The following is a 12,526-nucleotide window of genomic DNA, read 5'->3' as shown; positions in this document are numbered from 1 at the left end:
AGGGAGGGAGGGAGGCAGGGAGGGAGGGAAGGAGGAAGGGTGGAAGAAGGAAGAAGCTTCTCTGCAGTATTGTTTTCAATGGATTGATTTGTGTTTTATTTAAAATAGTTGATAATTTTTCTTCTGGAAGTGTAGGCAGCAAGGATTCCTTTTCCAACTTAAAAAAATAATGATAATAATAGACATTCCATATGATGGTTGAATGACCAAAAAAGTATGAATTATGGGCATTCTTAAATGAGATTACATTATATTTGTGACAATATCATCTTAACTGCATAGAAAAATAATAGTGAATATATAGGTGAGAAAGCATTTCTTTAGTCTACAGCTAATTTTTACCATTTATTTGGATATACTAATCCCTTGTGATAAATTTGCAGCCTTTCTAAGATTCTAAAGCCCAAAACCTGGAAAACCACAATCTGTAAGAAAAAAAATACAGGAATTGGAACCAATAAACTGTGGTTTTATTTTCAACTACCTCATTTGTTGAACTTGGCTAAATCACCCAATGATTTTGTGCCTCAATTTCCTCATGGGTAAAATAGAAGTGCTAATACCTTTCTTACCACATCTAATTGTTACAAGAAACAAATGAGAAAACAGATGTGAAGGCAGGTTGAAGGTTAGAAAGCATTATACAAGTAATTAAAATTATTTATCAGTAGAAATGGCATTCCCTGTTTAACTAATGCTTAATTTTAGCAAATCAAAGCAAGACTTGCTAGAAGTACAGCCAAAGTGGAAATATACGTGATTTTGATATGTTTGGCAACAAAATATTTTTACTTAAGAAATGAGTTTCACTGTGATACAGTCTTCAGATAGTAAGGACAGGTCCTCATTATTTCAAATGATTGAAATTTAAATGAAGATATTGGGTTAAAAAGCAATTCATAACACTCTTTGATCCTTATTCATTTTCTACCTTGTACCATGGGTAAAAGTACATGCCTTATCTCCCATTCAAATCATAAGCTCTTTGAGGACAAAGTTCCTATTAGTTCTATCCTTGTAACCTTCTCAGGGCCTTTGCACATAGTTGAGGGCATAATAATTATAAGTCACAGGCAACTAACAGAAAATGAAGCAACTTAGTTTCCCATGGAAAATGAACCAACAGAAAATGAAGCAACTTAGTTTCAAATCCAGGTCTAACACAGAAAGCCTTGTCCTTTCTTGATAACATCCCATTACCATAAATTAGTCACTCATTTTGTAATGCAGGGTTCTACGGGCAGCAGGTCTACACTTACATGTAAGATTTAAGTTAATCTATACACTTGGTCTCAGGTTGGAAATAATTTCAGCTCCCCAAGTTGCGTTCCTGACTCTTGTTCTTCTTCCACTCCACCAACACTGCTGTTGCCATCTCAAACATTTGCCTCCTTGGTTCTTCTCCACAAAAATAGATAACCAGGACCCTTAAAACCTATAAGCACAACTGAGTCTCCTGGTGGCATCTCCCCCCCCCAGGCAAGAAAGAAGATACTGTACCCCCAGAATCACTCTGATTAGAGTTCAAATTGATAATCGATGTTTTAAAAACTTCCAAATACAAATGTTATCCATCACATCCCTGCTGACATTAAATCATTGAAAGACTTCACCACTTTGGGGCCAGCCGAGTGGCTCAGTTGGTTAAGAGCGTGAACTCTGAGCAACAGGGTCCCTGGTTCGATTCCCACTTGAGCCAGTGAGCTGTGCCCAAGCTGAGCTGCCGCTGAGCTGCCAACAGGTGGCAGGATGGCTTAGCTGGTTAGGGCATGTGCTCTTGACAACAAGGTTGCTGGTTAGACTCAGGCACAAGATAGTGGACTGTGTCCCCCGCAACTAAGATTGAACACAGCACCTTGAGCTGAGCTGCCACGAGTTGCCAACGGGCAGCCCGATGGCAACCGGGCTTGGAGCTGAGCTAGCTGCGCCCTCCACAACAAAGACTGAAGGATAACAGCTTTGTTGTTCCCCTTCCCCAATTCCCCAACACTGTTCTCCTCCCCCAATTCCCCAATAAAATTTTTAAAAAAAGAAAAGAAAAGAAAGACTTTACCACTTCAAAGTACTTGTTCCCCTTCTTGCCCCGTGTTCGCAGTGCTGACCTCACCACAGCTGGGTGCACTCAGGAAACACCGGTGTGCAGTCATCAGTGGATCTGCCTTGTTGCTTGCTCATCCTGGCCTTGTTCTCTAGCATCTGGAATTCTTAGGGAAAATACTGGGAAAAGTAATACCCAGGAAATCTGTTAGTAACTATAGTCCTACATTTTCCCAAAGCATGTTCCTCAGAAAAATAGTCTCTCGAGATGCTCCACCACAAAAGAGAAGAAAAAGAAAAAGGGAAAGAGGAGAAGGAGGAGGAGGGGCGGGAAGGAAGGAGGGAAGGAAGGAAGGAAGGAGGGAAGGAAGAAAAGGAGGAAGGGAGGAAGGAAGGAAGGAAGGAAAGGAGGAAGGGAGGAAGGGAGGAAGGAAGGGAGGAAGGAGGGAAGGAAGGAAATGAGGAAGGGAGGAAGAAAGGAGGAAGGAGAGAGAGAAAATGAAAAATTCTTATGGTCAAAAAGCAGTAAGAGAGCTGCATAGCGTACCGTACAGTTGCTTGCAGATTGACAAGAGATTTTCACCAGCCCTCACTTCCCTAAGGGCAAGCATGATGGCTCTACTGTGCTCCAAAAGCTAGTACAGTGTCTGATTCGTGGAAGGTGCTTAACAGATATTTATTGATCAAAAAAGTGAATGCATTTTCAATACTAAGTACTCTGAGAACTACAATTTGAAACATTTGTTTTTCAGTTTTGCTTCACCCAGAGTTACCCAAATGTCTCTGAAGCAGGGTTCTTTTTTCAAAGTAATAGTGCTTTGTGGATCACATTCTGGGAAATACTGATGGGCACAGTCAGTCAAACAAAAGAAAACCCATTTTGCTCTAAAGGTTAGGGAGTATTTTGTTTGAATTTTCTAGAATCTTAACTAGCCCTGTAGGTAATCATACTTCTTATTCAGCAGGTCTGGGTAATTCTCACCAGAGAGAGTCGTTTGAGAAGAAAGTAGAGACCTTAAAATCTTTTAAATTTTGTTCAGTGTCCTGACATTATGGGAAAATTAACCAGCTTGATTGTAGGATATAGTCTAGCTCTGGGTTCTCTAATGGTCTATTTTTCTCAGACTGTGTAAATATCAATTTACCATCTTTATCATATTTTTGAGATAAAAATACAACTCTCTATCACAATGTCAACATAATTTCTGAAAGGTTAAGAACCAAAAAAAAAAAAAAAAGATCTTGAGCATTACTCAGTGACCTAGTTCTGCAAGCATAGAAAGAACTAAAAATCCCCAAAGAATTTTCAATTCAGAAGTCTAACTTTTATATTTTTAAAAGCTTTTTGAAACCAAATGTTAAAAAAAACAAAACTGAGTTGCATTCTTTTAAACATGTTGATAATGCTCTTACGCATAAATCAGGTTTTTTAAAACTTACCCAAAGTTTGGTTAGCTTTAGTTCCTCAAAGCTGACCTAAAATAAACATGTTTAGTTTTCAAGTGGATGGATAGGTAATCCAGACTATTGGCTCTGATTTGTACAAGAATTATATTTTTTTAAACACACACACACACACACACACACACACACACGCGCACACACATACACACACACACACACAGATCAGTCTAGATTCCAAGAAATTTATTACCTTCTAGGATCATTATAAATATAAAAGTTCAAACTCAAATGTTAGATAGACCTGGCTAAGTGGAAGTCAGTTAGCAGTCTGAGCCTCAGTTGCCTCATTGTAAAACGGGGATAAGTACAGAGTTTACTTTATAGGTTACTGTAAAACTGATGAAGAAGTGTCTGGCTCACATTAACTCAATATTAGCTTTTATTTTTAGCCCAATCCCCTATTTCATGGAAGTTAAAAATGAGACCCAGGCAGCATAAAGGATTTGTCCAAAGCAACACAGCTAGTTAGTAACAGACTAGGAGTCGTAACTTAAGCCTCACAACATTAGTCCAGTTATTTTTCCACCACATCATAACAACAAAAAATAGAAGTGGGAAAATAATTAGAAAACACATAAAACTTGATGTAAAATGGAACTGTAAATTGATACAACTCTGAGAAACAGTTGACTTAGGAGTTGAGAAAGCACTCGAGTGAATAAAATGGTCATGTTCATAGGGTTAGTCAGGATGGCCACACAAGAATACTTTTAAATCACATTATGAGGAAAAATGGAAACGTGGAAAGATGGAGAGGAGAAGGCAGCTGGTAGGAAAGGGATGGTTGCAGACATTTGAAGGCTCTAAACAAACTACAATATGTGGAAAGACTAGCCAACAAGTTTTCCTGCCCACTACACTGAGATTGAGGCAACCTGAAATAACAATGTTCAACATTGAATGAAGACTCTGTGTGTCAGGCACTATTCTTAGCTCTACCAGACATATCTTTTAAAGCCCTCACAGGAACCAAATAAAGTGAGTACCATTATAACATTCACTCAAGTGAGAAAAATGGAGGCTCAGAATGGTTGACTATCTTGCCTAGGGTCAACACAATTAAGTGATTCAGCCAAGAGTCAAACCAAGTGGTCTAACATTAGGTCCAGAACTAATTATTGTTCTAAAATGGAAGGGAGGAAGCAGGCAAAAACAAAAGAAATTATGACTTCTGAATATTTGTCTTCTTTGTAGGCTTAAAATCAAAATGTTATAATAAAGATAAAGATGTATTTTGCATATGCATAAACATGTACATCCACATAAATCATTAAAAATGTGATTTTTATCAATTTTCTGTTATATTTTATGGAAACTGTTGAAAGTAGTGTACAAGTTTGTTTAAGTCAAAACAACCAAATTATGAGAAGAGAGGCTTCCATGTTTTACAAAAGTTTGATAAACTTTCTGGTACTAAGAATCATTCAATTCCAACAATTCCAAACTGCGCTTGTAAGTGGCAAAGATTCAATAGCACGAAACTATAAAATGGTGTCAGGTGCAAATGAATCAACAGCAAAGGGAACGAGAGATTGGTGTGTTGTATCAAGAGGCTTAACAGAACTGACAAACTCAGCTTAGTGGTGTCTATTCAAACACAGTGGTCATCTTGCCATGCTTGTTAACTACAGTGAGTGGTTAAGCACTTGACCTCCGGAATCCTACAAACCAGTTTCTACCTCAGATCTGCAACTTATTGGCCATGGGAACACAGGCATATTACTTCATTTCACTAAGTTTCAGTTTCTTTATATACGTAAGGCAGATAATATTATCTATTGCACATACAATAATACACTTAATAGTGCTTATCACAGGGCCTGTCATATAATAGGCAATCAGATGAATGTTAAACACCATGTAGGTTATATTTTGCTTTGATAGTTATAATTTTTAAATGCTATCAACGACAGGTTGAATGAATTCTACTTAGTCTCATTCTCTTTGAACACTTCATGATTCATTTGACCCTTGAACTTCTCCTTGAGTTTCTTCTCTCCTTTCTAAATCTATGTGATTAAACTGTATTGTCTTTCCACCCAGCCCTGCAATTGCTCTTATTATATTTCTTTCTTCTATTTTCCCACTGTGGGGTCCCCAAAGATTAGCCCTTGACATTCTTTTCTCCCTTCCTACTCTCTCTCCCCAGCAAACTCATCCACTGTTGTGACTGCCTTAATCACACCTGGGTAGATAACAACTAACTCTATCTTCACCACTGACTTCTTGCCTGCACTCCTTGCACGTATCCAGCTGGCTCTGGACATTTCTGTGTGGCCGTTATGCTATTTACTTTCACTCGTCATGACTAAAATGCCAGTCATTGTCAACCCTGCTGTGGCCTCTGTACATCATCATCTATCTTTCCAAACAAAAGGAACAAACTCACAACTTAAGTAAAAAATGGATTGGAAATTTATGTGGACTAGCTCACAGGATTGTTGGGAGGGTGGGAGACCCAGCCTCAGAAAATAGGCAGAAATCAAGGGGAAAGACACAGCCACAACCCCACCACAGACCAAGGCAGCTGGGGATGCTGTCCCTGTGTCATCATATACTGGCTCTCATGCTGCTGGACTCGCAACTCTGCCACAAAAAAATAACCCATGACCATCCACTACCTGCTACCATCACTCCTGCAACAACCAAAGTTGCAGATGGGAGCATCTGCTGTGTCCAGCCTAGGTGACACACCTTCACTTTAGCTACTGGATGTAGAAGCTAAGAGAGAAATTATCTACTCCCATACACACACTGTGTAGCTCCCTTCTTATTTTGGGACTTTTCCAAAATATGAAGAATGTTTGGGAGCTGGGTAGCCAAAAACAACATATGTTTCCACACTTCCTTATAAAACCAGCATCCCTACCTGACCACATTGCTTTTGTCATCACCCTCAAATCACTGTGTGTATCTCCCCATCATCAGTTCACTCTGGGTACTGTAAAACTTTCCTTATTGTATCTCCTTCACCCTACTGCAATGTCTCATCACCCCATATGGCACTTCTGAAATAATTTCCTCAGTGGATCCCTCTCGCTAGGTTCCTCCCTTATACATTTGTTGTGGACACTTGCTCTTTTAGTAACAGCACCCCAATTTTCTTTTTATATAATTACCTCTCCTTTGTTGCATCTACAGTAGGACTGTTAACCAAGATGACCTAAACTCCAACTCCCAATAGCATATCCATGATCCAAGGTAGACCGTTACATTCTTTTTCCTAGAACACAAACATTGACCAGAGGTAATACAAAGACTGAACATGTTTACTTTTTTCCAAAAGTTAATATATTAGTTTTTTTTATTGCCGCATAACACATTATTACAAACGTATCAGTCTAAAACAACATCCATATATTAACTCATCGTCCTGTAGGTCAGATGTCCAATCGTGATGTAACAGTTCTTTGCTCAGGATCTCACAGAGCTGAACTCAAGGTGTTGGCTTTCTTTTGGGAGGCTCTGGAGAAGAATCTACTTCCAAACTCATTCAGCTTGTTGGTGGAATGTAGGTCCTTGTGACTGTAGAACTGAGGTCCACATTTACTGTCAGCTTGGGGTTACTCTTCCCTCCCAGATGTATCTTCAAAGGCAGCAAAGGAGAATCCCCCTCAGGTAGAATCTCTCTTGCTCTTCAAATCTCCTTCCAGAAAGAGCTTATCCCTTTTAAGGGTTCCTCTGATTAAATCAGGCCCACCTAGATCATCTCTCTATTTTAAGGTCAACTGATTGGGGCCTTAGTTACAGCTGCAAAACCCCTTCACAGCAGAGCCTATAAAAGTGCTTGACTGAATAACTGGGAGAATGTGTGTCCACACCAGGGGCCACAAATCTTGGGAGTTATCTTTGAATTTCACTCACTACTGTTACTAATTATCAAGCTTAATTTATTTAATAATTCCTCCTATTGCTACTTATTTTTTATGTCCCCTTAATCACTTTATGTTTGTATACAGACTAAGATCTTATTTTTAGGCTATTTATACTTTAATATTAATCAGCTTATTCTTGTAGCATTTCCATGCAATAATTTTTAATTATAATGTTTATAATGTATTTCAATATTTTACTCGTATGTGGCAAGTTTCTCTCCTTGTTCTTTTCCAGATTTTTTATTGTTTTGATGTTTAATGTGCCCCCACAATCTAAAAAAAATAAAGTGAAAAAAAATGGTTCCTTTTGATTTTGTATTGCAATTACCTATTTTACAGATTCTGGAAATTAAACTAGACAAAACTGGAAATTTGATTGAACTGAATTGGGGAATGATTGATATTTGTGTTAATCTGAACTCTTTTCATGCTGGTGAAAGAAATACAACACAACTAACTGTTAATATTGGTAAATCATATTAAACATGGTCTGACATATGGTCAAAGTGTCTGTTTCATACTCAAATAAGTTATTATTTTAGTCTCAGCTTAAAAATATTCTCATCAGAGAGGACCTTCATGACATTCCACGCTAAAATAGTCCTCCCATCACTTTATGTTCCATCATCTCTTTTAATCATCATAGTCCTTATCTCTACCTAGTATTTTCTTGTTTTTTTGTTTATAGTCTGTTACCACCCATAAGAATGAATGTAAGTTCTATGAGCATAAGGAGATTTGTCCTGTATGTGTTAGACATTCAATAAATGTTGCAAAATATTTTTTTAAAAAAAGGATATTAGTATTTATGGGAGGGATACTGGAGTAGTCACAGAATGAAAAACAATAGTAATAATAATAAAATAAGGAATAAAGTAGCTCTGGAGATCTCAGACACTGGAACCGAGGACCTGATGTCTCCAGGACACTGCTGACCTTAAGTCTCATCACTGTTTGTCTTTCTGGGCTTCATTCTCTGCTACCACAGATGGATTTTCTCCAAATGGTTGGACATATGGCTGCCAGAAGTCCCAGATTTATTCTTGAAGCTCTAAGACCTAAGTGCCAATGGAATATCTCTCTTGGCTTTAGTTTTTAAAAATTTCAAGATGGTTTCTGAAAGCCCCAGTTGGTTTTGAGCACTCAACTTTTGAACCAGCTACTCTAAGAAGGGAAATAAGTACTATATTTGGCCCATGCTTGCTTATGCACTCACCTGTGCATGCCTCCCAAATTTGTATGTACTGCAATTATCCAATCCATGAACATGGTACATCTCTCTATTTATCTGTCTTCTTTTTATTATCTCTCAACAAAGTTTTGTATTTTCCTACATATACACTCTCTTGTTAACATTACTGTTATGTATATTTCTTATTGTTATTGAGAATCGCATTTCTCTTCCTCCTTTCAGTAATTATTGCTGGTAATATGGAAAATATGTGGATTAATTTGGATTTCTTATTGGTTACCCTTCTGAACTCTCTTATTTGGAATGCCATAATAAAAATTCCCCTGTTTTCAATGTTACAGAATAATGAATCTGCACCTACTGCTATGATTTTGTAAAACCTCATCCTCATATACTTAATTGACCCTACCCTCATACAGTCAGCTATGAATTGTTTGCATATTAACTCTCTGTCAAAATTCAACAGATTGTAAAGATGAGGTTACTACAAAGAAATTACACTGGCTTTTTAAAGCAAATGCTCCAAGAACTTAACATTTTTAATGAGTGGCCATTTCTCCCAAGGTTGTCACCTTGAAAGGCAAATCTGATACCCAACCACCGTCCATTAGACCAGGGTTAACATTAAGACAAGGTGGACTACTGAGCTTGCTTTACTGGGAATTTGTAATGGAGAACCTGAGATAAAGAGCACACAACAGTTACCTGGAGGTGCAGAGCTTGTATACTAAGAACTGGGAGTCCATTTTTTGATCAGCCATCTTCTTGCCTCTTCTCCATTACCACATACACAGAAAAGCTGGAAAACTAAAAAAGGATGGGAAATGAGAAATAATGATGTAGATATACAAACTGTAATTGACTTTTTGGCTCCGGGGGAGAAAAGAGAGATAAAGAGTGGATTTTGATCACATTTCAAATCCTGCTTTTAGATTTACAAAACATAGTTCTACTTTTTGTATTTGGATTTCTCCAAGATATCCTTGTTTACTTCAAATAAATCACCCCTTATGTTAAGCTATTTTGCGTGGGTTTCTGTTACTTGCAAATAAAGAAGCTCTAAGAAAAAAAACTAAACCCCATTCTAATCATTCTTTCATTGTGCAAGACATTTTTAAATAATTACTCCAGAATTGCCTTCCAAGCTTTGGCCATGATCTTCCATTTGATGATGTATTTTAATTTTTTTAAAAACATAACAGCCAAAAGTCTTTCAAAGATGTATAACTTTAAAAAGTGGGGATTTGAAGAACACTCATTGAATGAATACTCACTAAATGTAAAATAATTGACTTCATTGTTTTATAGAAACAACTTCTTTCTTGAACATATATTTCTGGAGTTAATAAATGATTGAGGTTAAGATAGGTTCAGGAATTAGATTTCCTTCGTTCAAATTCTGACTCTGTCACATATCAGCTGAGTAACTGTGAGCAAGTTGTAGTGTTATTGTGAGATGGACAGACTGGTGAGGCTGAGAAGCTGGCAAATTACACGCCCTGTCAAACCTGCAGCCTGCTGGCTTTTGCCTTCATCCAGGACCCTGACTATGTCCTGGTCGCCTCCGACCAGGTCGCTGCTGGCAATATTACCCACATGAAGGATAATCATGACAAGATGTTTAAGAGGAGGGAAAAAAATCTTACTCCGATGTGGTGGAAAGGCTGGAGACACTGTAGAGTTTGCAGAATATATTCAGAAAAATTTAGGATGTGAAATGGTTATGAATTGTCTTCCACAACAGCAGCTAATTTCATGCACAGAAGCCTGGCCGACTGTCATGGAAGTTGGACCCCATATCAGGTCCACCTCTTCCTGACTGGCTATGATGAACATGAGGGTCCAGGACCCTACTATGGACTACATGGACTGCCTGGCAGCCTTGGCCAAGGCCCCTTTTGCAGCCCATGGAGACATGACTCCCTGACTCTCAGTATTCTGGACCAATACTACACATCAATTATTCCATGCGAGAGGGTGTGGAGCTTCTTAGGAAATGTCTAGAGGAGCTCCAGGAACGCTTCACCCTGAATCTGCCAACCTTCAGTGTTTCAATCATTGACAAAAATTACAATCATGACCTGCACAACATTTCCTTCTTTAAACAGAGCGCCTAACGTCATGCCCTCCCTCCCACTTCCCAGGGAACTTTTTTTGATGGGCACCTTTATTTTTTTTCTACTCTTTTGACATGCACTCTTGATAGATAGTTGATTTGGAATAAAGCTGAATGTGGATTTTAGAAAGAAAGAAAGAAAGGAAAAAAGGAAGGAAGGAAGGAAGGAAGGAAGGAAGAAAGGATAAAGAAAGGAAGAAAGGAAGGATAAAGAAAAGGAAAGGAAAGGAAAGAAAAGAGTAATAGGAGAGTGACTGGAATGACAGGATACTCAGCAAGTCCCAAATCTTTGGGGAAGTGACATTGAGATGGTGAGAAGGACACGCTTAGAGTACGTATGTTTCTCTCAGCCATAAAATCCCTTTTGGCATAAACTCGGCCAAAGTTTATGTTTAAATCCTTATTTTTTTAATTGCTGATACTTCACATTCAATTTTTTTTTGCAAGTAGTATTTGAGCACAGAAAAAAATATCTGAATGTACAAAGTTTGTAGGCAGTTCATAATGACTATTTTTTTAAAAGTCTATTTTCCTTGTTGCATCTTAGACCTTAAATGTAATTATATGAAACTGAGAGGGAGTGGTGATCAATAAATGCAGAGTTCATTTTAACTACTTTGGTACCCAGTATCCTGCCTGGAATGACTGAATGAGACTACTAGCACTGGATGTCCAAGGTATGAGGAACTTTGTGTCAACATATCAAGCACAAATCCATCCTCAGTTTTGTTTCCACAGATTTTGGTAAATGATCCCAGTTCTGAGAGAATCATTGGGCCTCACAGGAAACCTGATGGCTCCAGATCTTTGAGGAAATAAATCCTTGGTTAATAACATGTATGTTTCACAATTGTTGCAAACTTTGAACAACTGATAAAGCTAAATTGAGTTGTATTTATGAAATTACTTCCAAAAGGAGAGTCTACTAAAAACTCTCAGCAAAATAAACAAATTCTACTAATTATAGGAAATAGAAGTAATATATAAAAAGATAAATTGAAAAAGATACAAAGAAATATAAAATCACTGAACCAAGAATTGTTAGGTCAGTGTGTTTTGTGTCCCACCTCACCAGATCCAGCTTTCACTACCATCACCCCTAAGACGTATCCCTTAGATCATCATTTAAATGTTGCTTTGAGGTGTTGTTTTCTGATCATTCTATCCAAAAAAGGTTATCTACCATTTTCTTCTCTTTTTATACCCCCTTTATTTCTTTTCAAACACTTTCCATGATTTTAATAATGTGCTTGCTGTCTGTTGGTTCATTACCTGTGTACACTAAATTCTAAGTTCCAGAGAGCAGGGAAGATGTCTACTCCATCCTGTTCTGTGCTGTATATCAGGCGCCATCAGAGCATCTGCTATGTAGCAGATATTCAATAAATACTGGTGGAATGAGTCAATGAGTGCCATCCTCTCTCCCTACTGGATTCCAACCCCACCAAAATATCCCGTTTTCATCAACTTGTCCTTGCCAAGATTCTTACTGCTCACATCTTACTATCATCATCTACTTCCAGAGTGAGGACCACTGTTATTTGGGCTGTTTGTGCACTGCATAGAGATACCATGCCAAGGAAATAAGAGCACCTTGTGCTCTGTCTCCAGCTGGCATGGCGACTGTGTTCACCCAGAGGGGGTATCTTCACACAGACTCCATATAGGCCAAAGAGACACTTTCCTGATTACACTCATGTCTGTGCTTAAATCCATCCTCTGCTTTGCACTCTGCTATGGGTTAAATTGTGTCCTCTCTCCAAAAACAAAAAGTTATGTTAAAGTCCTAACCCCCAGCATCTCAGAATTTGACCTTATTTGGAAATAGGGTTATTACAGATG

The 12,526-nt window shown here is 38.1% G+C and overlaps 1 pseudogene; it reads left to right on the top strand.

The window, feature by feature from the left end:
- LOC109389028 (proteasome subunit beta type-2 pseudogene) overlaps positions 1-10,685 on the top strand; it is a 19,741-nt pseudogene extending 9,056 nt beyond the window's left edge.
- Positions 10,686-12,526: the final 1,841 nt, after the last annotated feature.

The sequence above is a fragment of the Hipposideros armiger genome, unplaced genomic scaffold, assembly GCF_001890085.2.
Source record: "Hipposideros armiger isolate ML-2016 unplaced genomic scaffold, ASM189008v1 scaffold_217, whole genome shotgun sequence".
In the NCBI taxonomy this organism is placed as follows: Eukaryota; Metazoa; Chordata; class Mammalia; order Chiroptera; family Hipposideridae; genus Hipposideros; species Hipposideros armiger.
Note: the sequence above shows the minus strand (reverse complement) of the source record. Positions and strands in the feature narration are given on the sequence as shown.